This window comes from Bombyx mandarina, chromosome 04, assembly GCF_030267445.1.
Source record: "Bombyx mandarina strain Sakado chromosome 04, ASM3026744v2".
Classification (NCBI taxonomy): Eukaryota; Metazoa; Arthropoda; class Insecta; order Lepidoptera; family Bombycidae; genus Bombyx; species Bombyx mandarina.
Genome location: NC_143211.1, coordinates 14,817,292 through 14,830,663, shown reverse-complemented (window position 1 = coordinate 14,830,663; position 13,372 = coordinate 14,817,292). Strand labels below are relative to the sequence as shown.

At 41.0% G+C, this 13,372-nt stretch overlaps 1 protein-coding gene across 11 annotated transcripts in view; it reads left to right on the top strand.

Annotated features, from left to right (window-relative positions):
* The window catches only part of Pde1c (Phosphodiesterase 1c), a 474,080-nt gene that overhangs the window by 352,413 nt on the left and 108,295 nt on the right, over positions 1–13,372 (top strand). The gene's annotated exons all lie outside the window — the stretch shown is intronic.

The following is a 13,372-nucleotide window of genomic DNA, read 5'->3' as shown; positions in this document are numbered from 1 at the left end:
TTGAGCATGCAGTAGTGAAAATTTTACAGTTGGAACCTAAGTATGTTTGGTGCATGCGATTTATTCAAGAGCTAGTTCACGACCGGAGTCTTATCTGCGATCTGTCGTATGAGAGGCACGTATGAGACGGCTCGGCTAAGAGCATACTTCCAACTAATACGTCATGGATCGACACGAAACAACGTAACAGTATACAATGAAGTGACATTCGTTGTGACACAAAGTAAAAGCACTAAAAAAACCAGGTCGATAGTGCATTGATGCCCACACACATATCCGCATGGTCTGGGTACCAACATTTTTCCTGTTTCTGCTCTCTACATCAAAGACAAGATAGAAAGATGTAGCGCTGAAAGATAAAAGGGAATTCAATCTTACTAAAGATGGTGTCGAATACAGAGCGAAGCGGAAGAGAAAAATAGGGAAAGGTGACCTCACCACCACGTGGGATGTGGGAATAACTAGGAAGAGGGAGAGAAAGAGAGATTGCTCTACATCCCTGTGCACTCAAACAATACTACTAAGTCATACACAGAAGTAGTCGTGACCTAAAGGATATGATGTGCGGTGCATTCGTATCTAGCGATGCAACGATGTCCGAATCCCGCAGGCAGGTACCAATTTTTCTAACCAAATACGTACTTAACAAGTGTTCAGGATTGACTTCCACGGTGAAGGAATAGCATCGTGTAATAAAAATCAAACCCGCAAAATTATAATTTGCGTAATTACTGGTGGTAGGACCTCTTGTGAGTCCGCACGGGTAGGTACCATCGCCCCGCGAAAGCGTTCGACAAAGTCTGGCACAACGGTTTGATTTTCAAACTATTCAACATGGGTGTGCCGGATAGTCTCGTGCTCATCATACGGGACTTCTTGTCGAACCGCTCTTTTCGATATCGAGTCGAGGGAACCCGCTCCTCCCCACGACCTCTCACAGCTGGAGTCCCGCAAGGCTCTGTCCTTTCACCCCTCCTATTTAGCTTATTCGTTAACGATATTCCCCGGTCGCCGCCGACCCATTTAGCTATATTCGCCGACGACACGACTGTTTACTATTCCAGTAGAAACAAGTCCCTAATCGCGAAGAAGCTTCAGAGCGCAGCCCTAGCCCTAGGACAGTGGTTCCGAAAATGGCGCATAGACATCAACCCAGCGAAAAGTACTGCGGTGCTATTTCAGAGGGGAAGCTCCACACGGATTTCCTCCCGTATTAGGAGGAGGAATCTCACACCCCCGATTACTCTCTTTAGTCAATCCATACCCTGGGCCAGGAAGGTCAAGTACCTGGGCGTTACCCTGGATGCATCGATGACATTCCGCCCGCATATAAAATCAGTCCGTGACCGTGCCGCGTTTATTCTCGGTAGACTCTACCCCATGATCTGTAAGCGGAGTAAAATGTCCCTTCGGAACAAGGTGACACTTTACAAAACTTGCATAAGGCCCGTCATGACTTACGCGAGTGTGGTGTTCGCTCACGCGGCCCGCACTCACATAGACACCCTTCAATCTCTACAATCCCGCTTTTGCAGGTTAGCCGTCGGAGCTCCGTGGTTCGTGAGGAACGTTGACCTACACGACGACCTGGGCCTCGAATCTATACAGAAATACATGAAGTCAGCGTCGGAACGGTACTTCGATAAGGCTATGCGTCATGATAATCGCCTTATCGTAGCCGCCGCTGACTACTCCCCGAATCCTGATCATGCAGGAGCCAGTCACCGTCGACGCCCTAGACGCGTCCTTACGTATCCATCAGATCCAATAACCTTTGCACTAGACGCCTTCAGCTCTAGAAGCAGGCTTAGGGACCTCGGTAACCGTACTCGTCGAACTCGACAAAGAGTTCGCCGTGCAATCTAACCCATGAATCAGCTCGCTGAGTTTCTCGCCGGATCTTCTCAGCGGGTCGCGATTCCGATCCGGTAGTAGATTCATTCGCGAAGCAGCTACTCTTGAGTTGTTAGGTCTCCTTCGGAGGCGCTCGGGCAGCTGTTAGCAAATCCCACCCCTCCTGGCTGAGCCTTTGCTCGCCCACCTGTCCTGGTGAAACTGGAAAGGCCTCCGGGCCACCAGTAATCCTTCAATAATAAAAAAAAAAAAAAAAAACCATCGCCCCGCCTATTTCTGCCGTGAAGCAGTAATGCGTTTCGGTTTGAAGGGTGGGGTAGCCGTTGTAACTATACTGAGAACTTAGAACTTATATCTCAAGGTGGGTGGCGCATTTACGTTGTAGATGTCTATGGGCTCCAGTAACCACTTAACACCAGGTGAGCTGTGATATCGTCTACCCATCTAAGCAAAAAAAATACACTACACATTTACGACAATACCTTCAAAGCTGCCTGCCGAAGTGAACATACCGTAGTCTTTCAACTCTTTATATTCATCGACTGACCGATCATGTTTATAAATATGTCTATTCATACGTGTAACGATGATCTAAGTTACAGTTGTATAATTAAAAATGTTTCCAAACAAAGCAACGTAGTGCCTACACTAAAATTAAATTCAACTTCGGAATAAGATATCATAATATAAATAACGCGATTGAAAATGAAATGTTGGTTTTCCACAAATGGCTCCATCTTTTTCTGTTTTATCGTATTTCCGATTATGCTTTACTCATTCAGAAAACAAGTGCTTTATGATAATTATATTTCGCAAAGAGCTGTGTACTTAAAAATCTTAACTAAAATATGTTTGTTCAAAAGAAGACACTAGGCGTAATATTTTATGCGAGGTTTAATACTGTTCTAGATAAAATTGTAAAATTGTAAACATCAGCCTATGTAAAAAAACCTTCAATTATGCACAAACAAGAGTAAAAGCTCGCAAATTTGTTGCTATAAAGAATTCTTCCTACTTAAATATTAACGCTAATGACTTTTTTCCTCATTTCAGGTAAGCGGATTTCCCATCCTATTAGATATTTACTGTAAGTAATCTCCTTAATTTTCATTCACGGGAAAAATAATAAATGTAATTTTTTTTAATATTAAAAGTAAAAATAAGAATTATTAATGATTTTATAATATGTTTGTGACTCTATGCTTTTAAATCTTGACTATATAAAATCATACTGGTAAAATAACTAGACCAAACAAAAATACTTGGAGTTTATTTTAAATCGTAATTAAAGGAGTATTCCTGCAACCTTCCAAAAGTATTGGGATACTTGGGGTCGACATATCGAGCGATGTCCAATTTCAGTCAGGAGTCATTTGGAGGGCAAAGCCAATTTGCCGCCCAAAACGCTTGGAGTTCTCACCAGAGCGAAGCAGTACTTTACGCCTGGACAAAGGCTTTTTCTTTACAAAGCACAGGACCGACCTCGCGTGCAATACTGCTCCCACTTCTGGGCCGGGGCTCCTAAATACCAACTACTTCCATTTGACTCCATACAGAAGAGGGCCGTTCTGATCTATACTAATATTATAAAGAGGAAAGATTTGTTTGTTTGTTTGTTTCGAATAGGCTCCGAAACTACTGGACCGATTTGAAAAATTCTTTTTCCATTAGAAGCCGACATTGTCCCTTTTTTTTTTTTTTTTTTCCACAGGAGAAAATCGCCGGATCCCCACCCGCACGGCAGGTGGGGTATGTGGGAGTCGAACCTCACTAAAAACTCCTGCCGCTCACAGCCAGCGCCCTACCCCGGACCGGGTGGGAACCCAGTCGGAGTTATTGAGACGGCGGGACAGGGTTTACGCAGAGCACATTACATCCATCCCGCCGTCCCCCAGACGCCGGACCGGCGGCCGCCAGCAACATGACCGCCGGTTCCCTCGGTCGACGGGCCAAGAGCCCGATTGATAGCGCCGCGCTACACCTTCCCCCGGAGCGGTCGGGGGAACGCGACCTACCACGCTGCCCCACGCCTAAGCTCCTCCCCGCACAAAGCGGGTGGAGCCCGAAGCTCTTAGGGGGCCGGGTTACGGACGGGACCCCGGTCCCGACCCCCTGCTCGGCGGCGGCGGGTTTCTGCGTAGTGAGGAGAGCTTTGCCTCACTCGCCCCGCCGCCTCCTTCTGCGAGATGGTGCACTCGCAGAAGTCGAGCATAGCCTTCCAAGACTCGTCGCCGCCAAGCATCGACGCCACGACGCCAGGCAGCGACAAGTCTGGTCCTATCTTTGCGACAAGGACACGGCGCCGCACCTCCCAAGCGGGGCAGACAGCGAGCGTATGCTCCGCCGTGTCCAGGTCGTGTCCACAATGGTGGCACCTCGTCGTCGGCTCAGCTCCTATCCGGTGCAGGTACTTTCCGAAGCATCCGTGCCCAGTCAGCACCTGCACCAGACGGAAGGTGAGGCGTCCTCGGCCACGATTCACCCAGTCATAAAAGACCGGGTAAACCGCCTCGACGGTCCGTAGACCCCACGTGGGGTTGGCCAACCGCCTCGACCACGAGACATTGTCCCTGATGAACATAGGCTACTTTTTTTTTTTTTTTTGGTTTCAAGTGTGTTTTAATGTTTCCGAAGCGAAGCGAGGGCGGGTCGCTAGTTATCGATAATCCTATTCTCACGGATCGTTTGAAACCTCTGGGTCTGCAAAGGGACTTCGGTTCCCTCTATATTTTGTACCGTATGTTCCATGGGAAGTGCTCTGGGAAATTATTTGAAGTGATACCATCATATCGTTTCTTAATACCATCACACCGTCCGCCACCGGACTAGAGTCCATCCGTACTACCTGGAGCCACTGCGTTCACCCACAGTGCGTTTCCAGAAATATTTTTTGCCAGGTACCATCCAGCTTTGGAATAAGCTCCCCTCCATGGTGTTTCCCGAGGGCTATGACATGCCCTTCTTCAAACAAGGCTTGTGGAGAGTATTAAACGGTAGGCAGCGACTTGGCTCTGCCCCTCGCATTGCTGACGTCCACGAGCGACGGTAACTACTCACCGTCAGATGGGCCGTATGCTCGTCTACCTTCACGGGCAAATTCAAAATATTAAAAAAAAAGCTTTCGTGATTTAAAATAAGCTTCTGTAAGCTGACGATGATGATGAATAAATTTTTCAGAGAATTCTTGCTAGAAATTTCTAATATTTTTCCGTTAGTGGAACTTGAAATCTAAACTAGATGCAATAATTAAGGGAATCTTAACAGACAGAGAAACTGTTTATTCCTACATTCTTTTAAAATGGCAGTTACATAATTATTTTTTATTATATGCTCAGACGGATGAACGAGCTTAGGCTCACCTGGTGTTAAGTGACCACCGGAGCCCATAGACATCTACAACGTAAATGCCACCACTCACCTTGAGACTTAAAATCTATAGTCTCAGTTTTTACAGTACAACGGCGGCCCCACGCTTCAAACCGAAACGCATTACTACATAGCTGCAGAAATATGTAGGGTGGTGTTATCGCTTGATACAAATACAAAATACACATTTTGCCACGTACCATCCGGCTATGGAATGAGCTCCCCTCCACGGTGTTTCCCGAGCGCTATGACATGTCCTTCTTCAAACGAGGCTTGTGTGTGTGTATTAAGCGGTAGGCAGCGGCTTGGCTCTGTCCTTGGCATTGCTCAAGTCCATGGGCGATGGTAACCACTCACCATCAGGTGGGCGGTATGCTCGTCTGCCCACAAAGGCAATAAAAAAAATAAAAAATAAAAAAAAACATCGGGTGTCTTATCCTTTACGGCACACCACAAAGAAAAGCTTTATTCATATGTCGCATCCGGGTCACGAGTAGAATTGTTCAACGGGACACAAACGCTAAGATCGTGTACGGAGTCTAAGTGGCGTAGAATAAAATAAGCGTGGTAAGCAGATTGTGCACTGCCCCATTATTCAGTTGACTGGAAATAGCCTAAGTACTGTATTATGTGTCGTGATTATTTGTAAAACTTGTGTTTCTAATCAGGAGCAACACTTTCTCGCCAGGATTTCTGTATTGAACTCACAATTGAGGCCGAGTGAAACTATGGATAGGTCGGTTTTGCATCAAAATTTATAATATTTTAAATAAATTGCATTAAGCATAATTATAAGCATGATTATGAAAAATTGTGGGGCCATGGGTTACTTTTGCGCTGACGTCCCCAATTAGTGGACACGACCGCCATAAATTCATAGTTATTCCGAGACATATATCGAGAGGTGAAAAGCCATTTTGGAACGCTACAGGAGAAAAAATATTATAGCAAAAAAACATCTTTATTAATTTTAATAGAGTAAACCTAATTGAAATTCAATTAAAAACATCGAATCCGGCATCGTTCGACGGTGAAAAATTTGCTGATTTGCTGAAATAAATGCACACCGAAAATAATATTATTTGAGAGACATCAACGATACAACTATACTACAACTATACAATGTAACTATACTGAGACCTTAGAACTTATATTTCAAGGTGGGCGGCGCATTTACGTTGTAGAAGTCTATGGGCTTCAGTAACCACTTAACACCAGATGGGCTGTGAGCCCGTCCACCCATCTAAGCAATAAAACTAAATTTAAAAGCTGATTATTACGAGTATGTCTCAATATAAATTAAATAACCGGTTCACGCCGTCTCGTCGCTTCAGTAATGAAGTTGGGTCCTCAGTTTAATAACTTTGAATATGTTTAAAACAGATTTAAAGTTGTAATTTGTTTTCTGTTTCGTACACACGTAGGCGCATACTAACATTTTTTGGACATGTATCCCGGCGAGGAAATGATTGTCGTTCAGGGCAAAGTGGAAGGCACCAGACCATGTGGAAGATTGCCTATGCGATGGACCGACCAAATCAAGTCGATAGTTGGCGGCTATTTGCATGAGTGTACTAGACTCACCACAGGCCGGGAAAAGTGGCAATCGCTCGTGAAGCGCATAACATCTGACCACAGCAATGATACTGACTGAAGACCACGACTGCTCTGACAAGAGTGACATAACATACAAGAAAGCTATACGACTAGAGAAACAGAAATATTAACATGTTGACACCATTCTTACTGGTGGTAGGACCTCTTGTGAGTCCGCACGGATAGGTGACCACCAGCCTGCCTATTTCTGCCGTAAAGCAGTAATGCGTTTCGGTTCAAAGGGTGGGGCAGCCGTTGAACTATACTGAGATCTTAGAACTTATCTCAAGGCGGGTGGCGTATTTACGTTGTAGATGTGTATGGGCTACTTAAAACCAAGTGGTCTGTGAGCTCGTCCACCCATCTAAGCAATAAAAAACAAAAAACAAAAAAAACATATTTAGGTTTACATTTCAAAAAGACTAATCTGAATCTATAGATATTTTGTCAAGAACAAATAACAAATTACTTCAAGACATGGTAGCTACGCAATTCATAGATTTTCATACCACCACCCATGACTTAGTGAGTGCATATAATATAATTCCTTCCTAAGCCAAGCTATATTAGCCTTATGCAATGCCAGGGATACAGCCAAGCTGCTGCCTCCACCTAAATACTCTCCACAAACCTCGTTTGAAGAATAGCATTTCATAGCGCTCCCCATAGAACAAAACACAGAGAGCCGAAGTCCTCCCATAGTCCCAGAAGCTCCAAACGATCCATGAGAAGATCACATTTTAATAATGATTTCAGTCAACTAATCATTTGATTAAATTCGCAGAGGAAACTCAAAAGAAATAGTCTCTTAATGGAAAGGTCTGTATCAACATTTTGTTTTTTTTTTTTTTATTGACGACATCGTAAACTCAACAGATTTGCTAAAAATTCACGAAATTCTTCCATTTCACTGTGATTTTTTGTTTATGAATTTAACTATTCTGGAGTTACTGGAGCTATTGATGATTCTTTGCCATATTTTTCTTTTCATGTAAACGTTTTTTTTTTTCTATATTACTCTCACACAATTACATTAAGACAGAGTGCTGCTTTTAAAGTATAAGGAAAAATATTCCGCAGTTCGCTCCAAAATTTTATCTCGTTTGTAAAAACATCGTGTAAGGAAAAAAAGTAAGTGAATTTCACTTAAGTATAATAATAATATTTTATAAACCACATACATCGCCGCGTTTTTATTAAAGAATGCTCGTTACGTTAGTACTTGTGCTATGCACCGAATTTCGAACGTAATGAGGCAGCCGTTTAGATCTAATTTCGACTGACCCTAAATCTGGAGCATTACAGACGAGACTAGACATTATTGGCACTTACGCCGAGCCCTGCAATAAAGCGAACACTCGACACTGAATGTTCCAGAGCTAATTAATGTACATGCTACATTACTGGCACATAGTATGCTTATAATAATAATACTTATTACATCAGTTCTAAAGTAAAACTTCTTTTTTTTTATTTTATTTTTATTGCTTAGATGGGTGGATGAGCTCACAGCCCACCTGGTGTTAAGTGGTTACTGTAGCCTATAGACATCTACAACGGCTACCCCACCCTTCGAACCGAAACTTATACTGCTTCACGGCGGAAATAGGCGGGGTGGTGGTACCAGCCCGTGCGGACTCCCAAGAGGTCCTACCACCTGTGGAAAGAGTACAGAGTAGTAGGAAAATAATGTACAAAGGCACTGCTTATTTCTTTAAGAAATCTTTTCCAGAAGACCTGCGAGAGGATCATGAGAATAATAATTAAAAGTGATGAGTGTGTGTAGAACAGCTAAAATAACAAATACAACATGAGAATTATAGTAATGCACATACACATAGGAAATATCTTTATGCTCGCAATAAAAGCATGGAAATGGAGTTCGGAGAAGTTTACACGGAAATTGACTTTTAAAGAATGTTACGCTTGCAGTGGAAATAGGTAGGACAGGTAATTACTACAGTTCTAGTTTCGAGTTATAAATTAGAAGAACTATGTGATGATGGATAGAAAGAGGTCGTCCGCTAAGCTGATCAGCGTTGTTCCTCGTAAAACGCTTACATGAGTACATAACCTCTGGGTCTGCGAAGGGACTTCGGTTCCCTCTGTATTTTGTACCGTATGTTCCATGGGGAGTGCTTTGAGGAATTATTTGAGATGATCCCCTCATCTCTTTTTATCATCGCACCTCCCGCCATCGGAGCAGAGTTCATCCATATTATCTGGAGCCGCTGCGTTCATCGACAGTGCGTTTTCAGAGGTATTTTTTGCCACGTACCATCCGGCTCTGGAATGAGCTCCCCTCCACGGTGTTTCCCGAGCGCTATGATAAAATATGTCCTTCTTCAAACGAGGCTTGTGGAGAGTATTAAGCGGTAGGTAGCGGCTTGGCTCTGCCCCTGGCATTGCTGAAGTCCATGGGCAACGGTAACCACTCATCATCAGGGGGGCCGTATGCTCGTCTGCCTACAAGGGCAATAAAAAATAAATAAATAAAGAGTTTCTGTGAGTCTGCGACCGTCCTTCTTCGCCACTCGACAGTTCTCGGAAAGGGAAGTGATCACGAAACACAATGCGGTTGGCGATTATGTAGCTCTTTTTTGAATATCCGAGACTGCTTATTTTTGATTTAACATAATTCAATTTATACAATGGGCTTTTATACATGGCATTAACTTATCACTTCTTCTTTTCGGGCGATAGAGTATTGTCACAGATCTATATTATTACGCGCCTATTCCAAATAACATTTTTTTGATATGAACATGATATTGAGTGGTTACCAGAGACTATACATCAACAACGTGAAACCGCCGCCCAGCCTGAGACATGAGCTATAAAGTCTCGGTTTTGTAAAACAACGGTTACCCCACCCTTCAAACCGAAACGCATTACTGCTTCACGGCAGAAATAGGCGGGGTGGTAGTAGCAAGCCGAGCAGGCTCACAAGACTCCCTAAGACCAATATATATTTGTAAACAGAAGGCGTTACCGCAATATTAACAAAATAACAAATTAATTTTCAGAGAAAAAATGCTTAAATGCTAGCGTTTCGTAATTCGACACAGAATTCAAGTTAAAAAACAATGTAATGAAATCATTGCTTACATTATTAACATACTCATCTTAATATAACATAATAAAAATGTACTCAACGTACGCATATTTAAAGCTGAGACGGTCCTCGAGAGCATTAGACAATTTACGAACAAAAAATTACATTTATCAAAACGCTTTGTGAGAATTCTTTGAGGCTCCCACGGGGTGAATGTACAAAAACGATAAATTCACAAAGAAAGCATCCATTTGGCAACTTTTTACCGCACCGTCGATAATGTTTGGATATATTTTGTACGTACGAAGATTAATCATTTGTGAATTGTGAATCGAGCTAACTTAAGCGTGTTTTAGATTTGCGAAGATTCATTTTATTTCTATTTTGGGATGAGAAATAGCTCGTATTTCTTTACTCATTACTAGGGTCATTATATTTTGCGGATGCATTCGATATGTTTCTGTCTCGATACAGTCACGGGTTTCAGCTTGAAGAGCGGGACAGCAGTAACATACTGCCATTGAGACTTCAAATCAAATCAAAAAAAGTTTTATTCAACATAAATGAAAGTACATGCTTGTTGAACGTCAAAAGAACTACCGCCCTTTCACAAGAATTAGCCTCCGTCCTGAGGCCGTCCTGAATTGGCAAGAAACTCAGCGGGAATGTCTTTTTTTATTTTTTTAATATTAGATATTTTTTTTAATCTAAGTTTTTCTTTAAATATTCATTTTTACAATAAGTAATTATAACATAACAATTTTACAATATTGAAATGCCCGGAGCGAACAACTCATTCCCACTTTGTGCAATCTTCTTCCATTTCATGTGTCAAAGTGGGTGGTAATATTAACGCTGTTCCGTCTATATACTCCATAACCACTAAAGTAAGCACCAGTATGAAGCCATCAACATTCCGGTTTCAAATATTATCCGACAGTCTTAATTACAATTTCAATATTATGGGCGCTACAAATCGGAAATGATGTTTTGTTTTCTTCTCCTTCTTCTTTGTAGCGTTTTCCGGTCTATTACCGGTCTTAGGCATTCTTCTGATAATTATGTTTTGTATAATATATAAATTTATGAAACAAGTTAAAATTCACGCCTAAGACACAACTATTTATTTACTATCTTTTCCTTAAAAAGTTGAGTCAATGTTTTGGCAAAAAGGACATGTACGCGCCATTATTTTAAAATCATCAGATCAGATCGGATTGGAAATGCAATTTCGGGCATTCAAATGAACAAACAAAATTAATTATAATGAAGTATTATGTACACGACCAATATAATAAAAATGTGTAACACACAATTAGCTTATCAAAAAAAACATTAAAAAAAGTATTTGGAAAAAATCGGTAATAAATCGGTAATCTAAAATAATATTAATTTAATCCCCTTAAAACAAACACGATCCCCCTCTTTAATAATTTCTCTTCAGACTAACCAATACAATTAAAAATATTCTATTCTTTCTTACTACTTTTTCTCTTGAATCCACACGCTCCTATTACTCTGCGCGAATAGGGTTGACAACGATTTATTCAATAGAAAATCGAACTGCCATCGACGAAGTGCTTAAAGTAAATAAAGTGCAGCGATATGTCGTAAGCTTGACCGATTCGTCTATGGCGATCGACACCGATAAATCGCTGCGATATATCGCGACATAAACGAAATCTGAACTCGTCGTGGCCTAAAGGATAAGACGTCCGGTGCATTCGTATACATGCGATGCAACGGTGTTCGAATCCCGCAGGCGGGTACCAATTTTTCTAATGAAATGCGTACTCAACAAATGTTCACGATTGACTTCCACGTTGAAGGAATAACATCGTGCAATAAAAATCAAACCCGCAAAATTATAATTTGCGTAATTACTGGTGGTAGGACCTCTTGTGAGTCCGCCCGGGTAGGTACCACCGCCCCGCTTATTTCTGCCGTGAAGCAGTAATGCGTTTCGGCTTGAAGGGTGGGGCAGCCGTTGTGACTATACTGAGACCTTTAAACTTATATCTCAAGGTGTGTGACGCATTTACGTTGTAAATGTCTATGGGTTCCAGTAACCACTTAACACCAGGTGGGCTGCGAGCTCGTCCACACATTAGGCAATAAAAAAATAAAAAGAATTAAACATTCATTACTTAATAGTTTTGTATGTGTAATTGCTTTAGATTTTTTTTTGTTAATTTTAATTGCTCTTACTAATTTTGGTGAAATAAATAAAACTGTTATCGTAGTAGTACAGTCCATCCATTAAATGTCTTCCATTTTTGTGTGCATATTGCATTTTTCGCGTATTTATGTTTGCTGGACAATAAACTATTCTACTCGAATTCTTTTTCTTAGAACCAGATCTCCAAACTTCTGTTCCTTAATTTTAGAACTAGAAAGAAAACGTTTCACGTAACTTCCAAAATGGAATTTCCACGCAGCGTGTTTACAGTATTCGACTTCATTAGTGCGGACGTTTGCACCTTTCGTTCTATCCATCTAGGACAGAGCCGAAAAGCATTTACGCGGAAAACTAGAACGTGTTATTATTATCTTACTAAAATAAAAAGATGTTTCCACTGAACAAACCAAGCTCCGTTTGTCTCCGATTTCAGCAAATTACTTTCATATTGGGATTATGTTGATATTAATTTTATTTTATTAAAATATTGACGGTTATTCTGTCTATCTTCAGATCTCTTTTAACACGTTAGTAATATTGAAATATAATGTAACTTGTACTTTAAAAATGGTTTATCTGATTTCGGGACCAATGATTGCTATGCATGTGAGCCTTGAAATTCATTTTTATTCAAGCCGTCTCAAAGTGACTACTTTTAGACTTTATTTTCTAAAAACAATTTTTATATTTGTAGTAAAAACATTAAGGGACAAAAATATACATCAAAGTCATAAAATATCTTCTTTTTTACGTCACTTTCTTTATTAATTTGTACTTAAGCCAATTTCTTTAAGAATTTCATTAAACAAGATAATTTTGCTCCTACTAGCAAGCTACCTTGACTTGGCTAAGTGCACTCCAATTAACGGAATCTTGCCTGTAGTAGCACTTCATGACTCAAGTAATATAGTTCATTCTTTAATCAAAACAGTTCATTCTTTAATAGTGTTAGCAATAGCAACTGCCTCTCCTATAGACTAGACCTCTATTATAGATTATACATATACAAAACTTGAAAGAAACATTTTTAATAATTTTGTTGACTCAGGAAAAGTCTAATTCGTTCCACGTACATCCACTTCACTAAATGATCCTCACATAAACTGAAGGTTAAAATGAAATTGAGTAGCTTATAATTAATTTAAGAAAAGATACAGCTGCATAGTTACTATCGTAGAGATTGACACATTGATAAAGCTTAAAAATCTATAAGCTTCAGCATGTTTAGTGATGTCCATCGTTCTAAGTAACGCCGTGAATTATTTCGAATACCCATGACTATCAAGTACATAGCAATCTGCAACTTAAGCTTTGTTGAGTGA